This window comes from Nerophis ophidion, linkage group LG12, assembly GCF_033978795.1.
Source record: "Nerophis ophidion isolate RoL-2023_Sa linkage group LG12, RoL_Noph_v1.0, whole genome shotgun sequence".
Classification (NCBI taxonomy): Eukaryota; Metazoa; Chordata; class Actinopteri; order Syngnathiformes; family Syngnathidae; genus Nerophis; species Nerophis ophidion.
Genome location: NC_084622.1, coordinates 37,652,975 through 37,665,159, shown reverse-complemented (window position 1 = coordinate 37,665,159; position 12,185 = coordinate 37,652,975). Strand labels below are relative to the sequence as shown.

Genomic DNA, 12,185 nt, shown 5'->3' with positions numbered 1-12,185 from the left:
CCAGCCACTTCGTCCAGCTCTTCCCGGGGGATCCCGAGGCGTTCCCAGGCCAGCCGGGAGACATAGTCTTCCCAACGTGTCCTGGGTCTTCCCCGTGGCCTCCTACCAGTTGGACGTGCCCTAAACACCTCCCTAGGGAGGCGTTCGGGTGGCATCCTGACCAGATGCCCGAACCACCTCATCTGGCTCCTCTCGATGTGAAGGAGCAGCGGCTTTACTTTGAGTTCCTCCCGGATGGTAGAGCTTCTCACCCTATCTCTAAGGGAGAGCCCCGCCACACGGCGGAGGAAACTCATTTCGGCCGCTTGTACCCGTGATCTTATCCTTTCGGTCATGACCCAAAGCTCATGACCATAGGTGAGGATGGGAACGTAGATCGACCGGTAAATTGAGAGCTTTGCCTTCCGGCTCAGCTCCTTCTTCACCACAACGGACCGGTACAACGTCCGCATTACTGAATACGCCGCACCGATCCGCCTGTCGATCTCACGATCCACTCTTCCCTCACTCGTGAACAAGACTCCTAGGTACTTGAACTCCTCCACTTGGGGCAGGGTCTCCTCCCCAACCCGGAGATGGCACTCCACCCTTTTCCGGGCGAGAACCATGGACTCGGACTTGGAGGTGCTGATTCTCATTCCGGTCGCTTCACACTCGGCTGCGAACCGATCCAGCGAGAGCTGAAGATCCCGGTCAGATGAAGCCATCAGGACCACATCATCTGCAAAAAGCAGAGACCTAATCCTGCGGTTACCAAACCGGAACCCCTCAACGCCTTGACTGCGCCTAGAAATTCTGTCCATAAAAGTTATGAACAGAATCGGTGACAAAGGACAAAGGGTCTAACATGATACTGTGAAAGTTCAATCCACAATGGATCCAACAAGTGTCTTGCTCAAGGACACAACGGGTGTAACTAGGATGGTAGAAGGTGGGGATTGAACAAGGAACCCTCAAAATGCTGGCGCGGCCGCTCTCCCAACTTTGCCACGCCGTCCCCAGAAGTTACTTTATCTGTGCACCATTCTCCAGTGAGATGCAGGGGAACAACATGAGCTCTACCAGGGACTTTGGTCTAGTCATTGATCCAATGTGGGTTACATTTTCTTACTCGCATGGCAAAAGAATAAAAATGATTAAGAGTAGTTTTTGTTTATGACCCAAGTGCTTCTGGTAAATGTGTCCTGACAGTAAACCTTCCTCATTTATAGATTGTGTCATAATATGTGCAGGTGTTGACTGTGCCGGTTGTACAAGAACCTTCTGGTTGAATCAGTGTCAAGTGTTTACTGCTAAATCAGTGGACACGTTGTCCCAATGGTGCTGTCCTGTCCATTTGGGATTACATCAATACTAGTTTTGTTTGGTGTCGGGACAGCAGGGACTGGATCAGTACTGGTTCTGTTCTGTCCACTGTTGGTCAGTTCTTCACACACTCTCAGTGGCTAAGCCATGGCAGCATGAATAACTTCTTGCAGTGGCCTTACAGAGCGTCATTCTTCATGCCCTCATCGAAAGCTGACATCCGACGGGGAAGCCCAAGAAGCCGGTAGGCTAAATGTTTTTCTATCCCCCTGGTAGGAATGGACATATCAGGTGCTGTTTTAATGCGTTTTAAGTATAAAAACCTGGCAGTGTCCAACGGTGGAAGGGAAAATGACAAGGACAGTAGTGAAACCAGCTTGAAGCAGGGCAAACATCCACTCCAGTGACAGACTTATTATTAATGCTCCAGGTTTGTTTGTCTTAAGAATTATTTGCCCACTTACCATTTCCTCAAGAATCTTAAATACCTCACCGTGCCCTCATTGCGTGTATGTGTCCATAGACCAGCCAGCTCAGTAAGAGTTTTCTATCCCTTAACTTTGGTCCTTCCCACCGCTGCCCTTTCAGGTTGAGACAATGGGAGGATCCCCCCATTTGTTAGGGCAGGGGTCACCAACGCGGTGACCCCAGGTCGCCCGTAAGGGCCAGATGAGTCGCCCGCTGGCCTGTTCTAAAAATAGCTCAAATAGCATCACTTACCAGTGAGCTGCCTCTATTTTTTTTTTAAATTGTATTTATTTACTAGCAAGCTGGTGTCACTTTTCTCAACATTTTTAATTCTAAGAGGGACAAAACTCAAATAGAATTTGAAAATCCAAGAAAATATTTAAAAAACTTGGTCTTCACTTGTTTAAATAAATTCATTTATTTTATTACTTTGCTTCCTAAAAATTTTCAGAAAGACAATTTTAGAGAAAAAATACAACTTTAAAAATGATTTTAGGATTTTTAAACACATATACCTTTTTACCTTTGAAATTCCTTCCTTTTCTTTCCTGACAATTTAAATCAGTGTTCAAGTATTTGTTTTTTCATTGTAAAGAATAATAAATACATTTTAATTCTGTTTTTTCAATGAATAATATTTGTGAAATATTTCTTCAAACTTATTATGATTAAAATTAAAAAAAAAATATTCTGGCAAATCTAGAAAATCTGTAGAATCAAATGTAAATCCTATTTCAAAGTCTTTTGAATTTCTTTCAAAATTTTTGTTCTGGAATATCTAGAAAAAATAAAGATTTTTCTTTGTTAGAAATATAGCTTGGTCCAATTTGTTATATATTCTAACAAAGTGCAGATTGGATTTTAACCTAATTAAAACATGTCATCAATATTCTAAAATTAATCTTAATCAGGAAAAATGACTAATGATGTTCCATGAATTCTTTTTTTATTTTTTTCAAAAAGATTCGAATTAGCTAGTTTTTGTCTTCGGTTTTTTTCGGTTGAATTTTGAATTTTAAAGAGTCGAAATTGAAGATAAACTATGTTTCAAAATTTAATTTTCTTTTTTTTTGTGTGTTTTCTCCTCTTTTAAACTGTTCATTGAAGTGTTTTTTTCATCATTTATTCTCTACATAAAAGGAAAAAAAATGTACGACGGAATGACAGACAGAAATACCCATTTTTCTATATATATATATATATATATATATATATTTTTTTTTTTTTTATTAAAGGTAAATTGAGCAAATTGGCTATTTCTGGCTATTTATTTAAGTGTGTATCAAACTGGTAGCCCTTCGCATTAATCAGTACCTAAGAAGTAGCTCTTGGTTTCAAAAGGTTGGTGACCCCTGTGTTAGGGCTATTAAACCTGCACCTAAACTGTGGGGGCTCCCATGCCAATATTGCCTTTTCCACCAGATGCAGCTACAAAGTCCATATATTTTTTACGTTCTCTCAGTCTGCACGTGCCCCTTAATCTATTACGTATGCCTCCTCCCTTTGCCTTATTATGTAAGTAGACACCTGTTTTTTATTGGGCATGCAGAGAAATACCTAACACATTTACCTCCTATATCCTGGGTTGGCACAAACACACTTGCACTGCCAAGCACCGACGAAAAGGAGAATGCCTGGAGAATTTTTTTCCAGTGCTTCAGGGAAGGGAATATTGGCAGATTTTGGAAATGAAGCTATCCTGAGGCATGCTTAAGAGAGAAGGGAGGAGCATTTGGCTAAAAATGAATAGAGTCCTGTGCTCGGTCGGCCCTTGAGTGGACTGAACCCCTCTGTTTGTGCTTTTTTTCGGGTTTGACACAGTGCGGCCTGTGAGGAGTGGTTCGGAAGCAGGAAGTGGTTGTGTAAGGCGATCTGCAGATGCTGCACAGAGCCCCTTTCAAAAGCAGACCTCTCGATCCTATTATGCACGGGGACACTTCAGGTAGTCCTACTGTATCCACACTGTAGCCACACCTACTTGAGACCCTGTAATGAGACAGATGAGAGAGAACGATACAAAAAAAGGAGTGGATCTTGCAGCCAATCCAGCCTTTTGTGCGATAGAAAATGGTTACCAGATCTCAGGTGGGTTATCTGCCTAAATTATTTGGGACTAGGTTTGCACAATATAGACAATGTACTTAATTAATAATATACATTTTACATATCTTAAAGGCCTACGGGAATGAGATTTTCCTATTCAAACGGGAATAGCAGGTCCATTCTATGTGTCATACTTGATCATTTCGCGATATTGCCATATTTTTGCTGAAAGGATTTAGTTGAGAAAATCGACGATAAAGTTCGCCACTTTTGGTACTTCCTGAAAAAGCCTCGCCTTTACCGGAAGTCGCAGACGATGACGTCGCAAGTGTGGGGGCTGCTCACATATTCACATTGATTTTAATGGGAGCCTCCAACAAAAACAGTGATTCGGACCGAGAAAACGACAATTTCCCCATTAATTTGAGTGAGGATGAAAGATTCGTGTTTGAGGATATTGATAGCGACGGACTTGAAAAAAAAAAAAAAAAACGCGATAGCATTGGGACGTATTCCGATGTTTTTAAACACATTTACTAGTATAATTCTGGGAAATCCCTTTTCTTTCTATTGTGTTGCTAGTGTTTTTGTGAGTTTAACAGTACCTGATAGTCGGAGGGGTGTGTCCACGGGTGTGTTGACGCAATGTCTCACGGGTGTCGACGGCAGCTATACGGACGACACAAGCTTGGCTGATATCCGGTAAGTGGCGACTTTTTAACCACAATTTTCTCACCGAAACCTGCTGGTTGACATTCGGTTGGGATCCATGTCTGCTTGACCGCGCTCTGATCCATAGTAACGTTTCAGCTCCGGGTATTTTAAACAAGGAATCACCGTGTGTTTGTGTGGCTAAAGGCTAAAGCTTCCCAACTCCATCTTTCTACTGTGACTTCTCCAATATTAATTGAACAAATTGCAAAAGATTCAGCAACACAGATGTCCAAAATACTGTGTAATTATGCCGTTAAAGCAGACGACTTTTAGCTGCGTGTGTGTGCAGCCCTCATACTTCCTAAAAACCCCTGACGTCTTGCATACACGTCATCATTACACGACGTTTTCAAGACGAAATTCCCGGGAAATTATATATTGTGATTTAGTATTGGCATGTGTTGCAATGTTAATATTTCATCATTGATATATAAACTATCAGACTGCGTGGTGGGTAGTAGTGGGTTTCAGTAGGCCTTTAATGCTATTGTTGTATCGTGATAATGTATGTCGATGGCATATTCTATAGCTAAAAAATACGCTTCAATGCAATGTCGCATTCTCGCTAGTGAGCTAGCGGCTAATGTCCCTTCACAGTACAAAGCCACTTTTAAGGCCCCTTCTACACTAAGCCGACTAAGGTTATCCAGGGTAAATCCCAACTAACCTTATCCGTGTCCACACACACAGTGGTCGTTTAAAACCCCCTCTGTCCGCTATGACGCATGCGCGAAAACAATGCGTGCGTCATAGTCACCTCTGACCTGGAAGTGTATCCTTACCCTGTGTTTCAATCACCACATTTCTTTTAACAGTAAACCTTGCTTTCCTCACCATCAGCAGCCGTGAAGGCTATTGTAGTGAATCACATCTGAGCCATCATACATCATCAATCAATCAATGTTTACTTATATAGCCCTAAATCACTAGTGTCTCAAAGGGCTGCACAAACCACCACGACATCCTCGGTAGGCCCACATAAGGGCAAGGAAAACTCACACCCAGTGGGACATCGGTGACAATAATGACCCAGTGGGACGTCGGTGACAATGATGACTATGAGAACCTTAGAGAGGAGGAAAGCAATGGATGTCGAGCGGGTCTAACATGATACTGTGAAAGTATCCACAATGGATCCAACACAGTCGCGAGAGTCCAGTCCAAAGCAGATCCAACACAGCAGCGAGAGTCCCGTTCACAGCGGAGCCAGCAGGAAACCATCCCAAGCGGAGGCGGATCAGCATCGCAGAGATGTCCCCAGCCGATACACAGGCAAGCAGTACATGGCCACCGGATCGGACCGGACCCCCTCCACAAGGGAGAGTGGGACATAGAAGAAAAAGAAAAGAAACGGCAGATCAACTGGTCTAAAAAGGGAGTCTATTTAAAGGCTAGAGTATACAAATGAGTTTTAAGGTGAGACTTAAATGCTTCTACTGGGGTGGCATCTCGAACTGTTACCGGGAGGGCATTCCAGAGTACTGGAGCCCGAACGGAAAACGCTCTATAGCCCGCAGACTTTTTTTGGGCTTTGGGAATCACTAACAAGCCGGAGTCCTTTGAACGCAGATTTCTTGCCGGGACATATGGTACAAGACAATCGGCAAGATAGGATGGAGCTAGACCGTGTAGTATTTTATACGTAAGTAGTAAAACCTTAAAGTCACATCTTAAGTGCACAGGAAGCCAGTGCAGGGGAGCCAGTACAGGTGTAATGTGATCAAACTTTCTTGTTCTTGTCAAAAGTCTAGCAGCCGCATTTTGTACCAACTGTAATCTTTTAATGCTAGACATGGGGAGACCCGAAAATAATACGTTACAGTAGTCGAGGCGAGACGTAACACACGCATGGATAATGATCTCAGCGTCTTTAGTGGACAAAATGGAGCGAATTTTAGCGATATTACGGAGATGAAAGAAGGCCGTTTTAGTAACGCTTTTAATGTGTGACTAAAAGGAGAGAGTTGGGTCGAAGATAATACCCAGATTCTTTACCGTGTCGCCTTGTTTAATTGTTTGGTTGTCAAATGTTAGAGTTGTATTATTAAATAGAGTTCGGTGTCTAGCAGGACCGATAATCAGCATTTCCGTTTTTTTGGCGTTGAGTTGCAAAAAGTTAGCGGACATCCATTGTTTAATTTCATTAAGACACGCCTCCAACTGACTACAATCCGGCGTGTTGGTCAGCTTTAGGGGCATGTAGAGTTGGGTGTCATCAGCATAACAGTGAATCATATCATCTATGGACGGGTGAAAGCAAGCAATGTGATAAAGAACATTTAACAACAATCATAGGTATCTGGTCAGGACACTGTGCTTGTAGGCTGAAATTTGGCGGTCCTACTTGACGGCTGCAACCATTTCATGGCTTTACAATAGTTACGGAGTACCAAACTAGACGTTGAGTAATCGCTCGACATACATTGCGGATAATAACTAGTAATAGTCTGCTTTGCCAGTCCAAATGTATCCGCTGTCTTTCGTAGTCTATCGTTGTCTCCCCTTCGACAAATGGACAAAGTTTTTCACTAAGTAGAATCACAGCTGATCTGGACATTCGAAAGTTCTCTTGCCGTTTAGCTGGCACAACACACTCGTTGACAAACATATCGCACCAGGCTGCCGTTCTTCCAGGCCTTATCCAAAATCGTCACTCAACCGTTCATGTTGCCGTCCGAGATGAGTTGTATCCGAAATACCGTATTTCCTTGAATAGCCGCCGGGCATGTATTATGCGCCTGCCTTGAATTACTGCCGGGCATAACTCGCTCACCAAATTATTAAGCGCATGCTTACTTTTACCGTCGGGCCAAATTTGTGACGTCACGAATTACGCTTCCCCTGCCGTTTTTTTCAAAATGGCAGAGGAGGTTTTTTTTTTTTTGCTTTTACTGTGTGTAAACCAGGGGTCTTGTTCCACAGCCATACAGATCACACTAATGGGTGTGATATAAAACAATTTTAACACTCTTACTAATATGCGCCACACTATGTGAACCCACACCAAACAAGAATAACAAACACATTTCTGGAGAGTATTGACTTTGTTGCACATTATAAACGCAGCAACCGTGCGTCGGTTGGGGGCGCGTGTATAATATAACCAAGACTCACGGATACACGGCATTATAGGTAATCCCTATGCTACGTTTATAATGTGCCACAGAGCCAATGCTCTCCAGAAATGTGTTTGGTGTGGGTTCACAGAGTGTGGCGTTAAGAGTTTTGTATTTTTATACCCGTACCCACTAATTTTTCAAGTAAAATATATTTTCCATATATTAGACAATTCGGACTATAAGCCGCAGATATATACATTGTGAAATTAGTTATTTCAACAGTTTATTTACATAACTTGATTGTTAAACTGGCCGATTAAACAAAACAGAAGTCATTGTCAAGGACCGACTGGCTGCCGAAGCCAGCTCTCAAATCCATTAAACAGACTCAGTAACTTCCTGGGGACATTTTGGTGAATTTACTGTGGAATTTGTGAAACTGAAACAATACAAAAAGAATGCCGTTGTAAGTTAATAATACGAACACAGACACTTGTAAACGTGTTAGGATATTCACTAATGCTAACGACGTTAGCTTGATTATGTTACAAGTGCATGAAAACACTCCTACAGACATCACACATGGGACGGTTTAGAATGCATGAAGAAGTTTTAGTTGTGTTGTAAAACTTACAAACATTGCTTGGAAAGATGAATGAAGAATCAATACGAGTAGAAACGCTCCGGACGATTAGAAGACCTGCAGTGAGCGAACTCATCCAAAAGATGACTATCATCGTAAAATCTTTTGTCGCTTGTTTTTTTATATTTTTTTTATTATTTACTAAGTCAGAAAATACGTCCCTGGATAGAGGAGGGCTTAAAGGGCAAAACCATCCATCCATCCATTTTTTCTACCGCTTATTCCCTTTTGAGGTCGCGGGGGGCGCTGGCGCCTTTCTCAGCTACAATCGGGCAGAAGGCGGGGTACACCCTGGACAAGTCGCCACGTCATCGCAGGGCCAACACAGATAGACAGACAACATTCACACTCACATTCACACACTAGGGCCAATTTAGTGTTGCCAATCAACCTATCCCCAGGTGCATGTCTTTGGAAGTGGGAGGAACCCGGAGTACCCGGAGGGAACCCACGCATTTGGATTTGAACCCAGGACTGCAGGACCTTCATATTGTGAGGCAGACGCACTAACCCCTCTGCCACCGTGAAGCCCAGGGCAAAACCAAATGATTTAAATCAAAGTCAATAATATGAAAATATTTTTAGTATTTAATCAATATTGTTTAACTGCCATCCTGTGTTTTTGTCTGATTATAGTTGTGATCAAAAATGTGATCATTCAATGATTTTGGAAATTTGAACTATCAGTATTAATATTCATCAGTAATGCTGCTCCTGCAACTACTTGGTATTGGAGCGATACCAACATTTGTGGTATCGCCCAAAACTAATATATCAGGAAAAATACGTGCTTATAATAGTGTAACAGACAAATATATACAAACATGTTACAACAGAACCAGATATTAACAGTAAATTAGAAAGCCGATTAATAATACTTTTGAGAAAACATTACATTTGGAAATGATGCAAAATCTTACTGCATGCATCAGCAGCTAAATTAGGAGCCCTTGTAACCTGTTTTGAAATGGATCTATTATCATTTACATGCCAAATAATATACTGTGATATACATTGTTATCGCAGGAGCCTGCAGTATATATCGCAATATACAGAAATGGTGGTCTGTGTGTACTTTGGTAGATGTTGAAATGTTTCGGTTAATTATAGTAAAGCATCCGTGTTATCCGAGATCTAAATAGATTGGAAGTAAGCGTCATTTTTCCCAGTGTGACTTCTAGATTCCTCAAATAACCTAACTGGTGAAATGTTCAAATCCTGAAATTGCCAAAGGTCACCACGGCCTTCCTCTGTATTTATAGGTAGTTTTCGCAGCTGCAAATAACTCCAAAGGTGGCCTGCTGACAGAGCACTTAGCTTAAACACCAAGCAGAAATGTGAGGCACTCGTCCATCCCGTTGCCATTCATTTTGTTTTATTTGTCTTGACTAATTTCAAACCATTAACATAAAGTGATGCAGACCAGCTCAGGACAAAATAAGCACAAATAATAAAAAGTCTCTAATGTTGCACTGTGTGAAAGATGGGTTTTTTTTTTAACAGGATACAGTCTAATTGTTTCTGAGCACTGCTTAATGATTAGTGTGAGTGATGAGGTCAGATTAAGTGTTCTGAAACAGAACATTTTTTATATTGTCCACAAGGCAATGCAGACATTTGGTACGAAACCCGTTTCCATATGAGTTGGGAAATTGTGTTAGATGTAAATATAAACGGAATACAATGATTTGCAAATCCTTTTCAACCCATATTCAATTGAATGCACTACAAAGACAAGATATTATGATGTTCAAACTCATAAACTTCTTTTATTTATTTATTTTTGCAAATAATAATTAACTTAGAATTTCATGGCTGAAACACGTGCCCAAGTAGTTGGGAAAGGGCATGTTCACCACTGTGTTACATCACCTTTTCTTTTATCAACACTCAATGAACGTTTGGGAACTGAGGAAACTAATTGTTGAAGCTTTGAAAGTGGAATTCTTTCTCATTCTTGTTTTATGTAGAGCTTCAGTCGTTCAACAGTCCGGAGTCTCCGCTGTTGTATTTTACGCTTCATAATGCGCCACACATTTTCGATGGGAGACAAGTCTGGACTGCAGGCGGGCCAGGAAAGTACCCACACTCTTTTTTTACGAAGCCACGCTGTTGTAACACGTGCTGAATGTGGCTCGGCATTGTCTTGTTGAAATAAGCAGGGGCGTTAATGAAAAAGACAGCGCTTGGATGGCAGCACATGTTGTTCCAAAACCTGTATGTACCTTTCAGCATTAATGGTGCCTTCACAGATGTGTAAGTTACCCATGCCTTGGGCACTAATGCACCCCCATACCATCACAGATGCTGGCTTTTGAACTTTGTGTTGATTACAGTCTGGATGGTTCGTTTCGCCTTTGGTCCGGATGACACGACTTTGAATATTTCCAAAAACAATTTGAAATGTGGACTCGTCAGACCACATAACACATTTCCACTTTGAATCAGTCCATCTTAGATGATCTCGGGCTCAGAGAAGCTGGCGGCGTTTCTGGATGTTGTTGATAAATGGCTTTCGCTTTGCATAGTAGAGCTTCAACTTGCACTTACAACTGTATTTAGTGACAGTGGTTTTCTGAAGTGTTCCTGAGCCCATGTGGTGATATCCTTTAGAAATCGATGTCGTTTTTTTATAGAGTGCCATCTGAGGAATCGAAGGTCACGGTCATTCAATGTTGGCTTCCGGCCATACCGCTTACGTGGAGTGATTTCTCCAGATTCTCTGAACCTTTTGATGATATTATGGACCGTAGATGTTGAAATCCATAAATTTCTTGCAATTGCACTTTGAGAAACATTGTTCTTAAACTGTTTGACTATTTGCTCAAGCAGTTGTGGACAAAAGGATGTACTTCACCCCATCCTTTCTTGTGAAAGACTGAGCATTTTTTGGGAAGCTGTTTTTATACCCAATCATGGCGCCCACCTGTTCCCAATTGGCCTGCACACCTGTGGGATGTTCCAAATAAGTGTTTGATGTGCATTCCTCAACTTTATCAGTATTTATTGCCACCTTTCCCAACTTCTTTGTCACGTGTTGCCGGCATCAAATTCTAAAGTTAATGATTATTTGCAACAACAACAAAAAAAAAAAGTGTATCAGTTTGAACATCAAATATGTTGTCTTTGTAGCATATTCAACTGAATATGGGTTGAAAATGATTTGCAAATCATTGTATTCCGTTTATATTTACATCTAACACAATTTCCAAACTCATATGGAAGCGGTTTTGTACTGTATGTATGTATGTATGTATATATATATATATATATGTATATATATATATATATATATATATACATATATATATATATATATATACATATATATGTATATATATATATATATATATATATATATATATATATATATATTTGTTAGTTAAAGTTGAAGTACCAATGATTGTCACACGCACATCATTGTATTCCGTTTATATATACATCTAACACAAAATTCCCAACTTATTTGGAAACAAGGTTTGTAGTAAGTGAGTCAGCACGGTGGTCTAGTGCAGTGTTTTTCAACCACTGTGCCGCGGCACACTAGTGTGCCATCAGATACAGTCTGGTGTGCCGTGAGACATTATGCAGTTTCACGTATTTGGATTAAAAATATTTTTTTGCAAACCAGTAATTATTATCTGCAAATAGTGTGCCGTTGTTGAGTGTCGGTGCTGTCTAGAGCTTGGCAGAGTAACCATTATATACCGACCCATATCAGTAGGTGGAAGCCGGTAGCTAATTACTTTGTCGATGTCGGGAACATGTTGTGTGATACGACGATGGTTTCTCGTGATCACAATATGCAGGCGACAGCGGGAGGCACCGTGCAGGTAAAAGGGTATCTAATGCTTAAACCGGAATAGAAGATTAAAATAAAATAAAAAAATTGGTCTTATCCTAGGCCCTGGAGTGGGGGTGCAGACTGAGGCCAAGGGAAAAAAACAAAAAAC

General features: G+C 41.2%; 1 protein-coding gene across 2 annotated transcripts in view; it reads left to right on the top strand.

Moving 5' to 3' along the window:
* LOC133563410 (zinc finger protein 469) overlaps window positions 1-12,185 on the top strand; it is a 787,165-nt gene that overhangs the window by 710,469 nt on the left and 64,511 nt on the right. Inside the window, exon 1 of one of the 2 annotated variants that reach the window (XM_061917528.1) lies at window positions 1,361-1,549. The exons of the other annotated variant lie outside the window; for it this stretch is intronic. The gene's annotated coding sequence lies outside the window, so the exon portion shown is untranslated. Of the gene's footprint in view, window positions 1-1,360; window positions 1,550-12,185 lie in introns of those variants that run through there. 2 annotated transcript variants of the gene reach the window in all.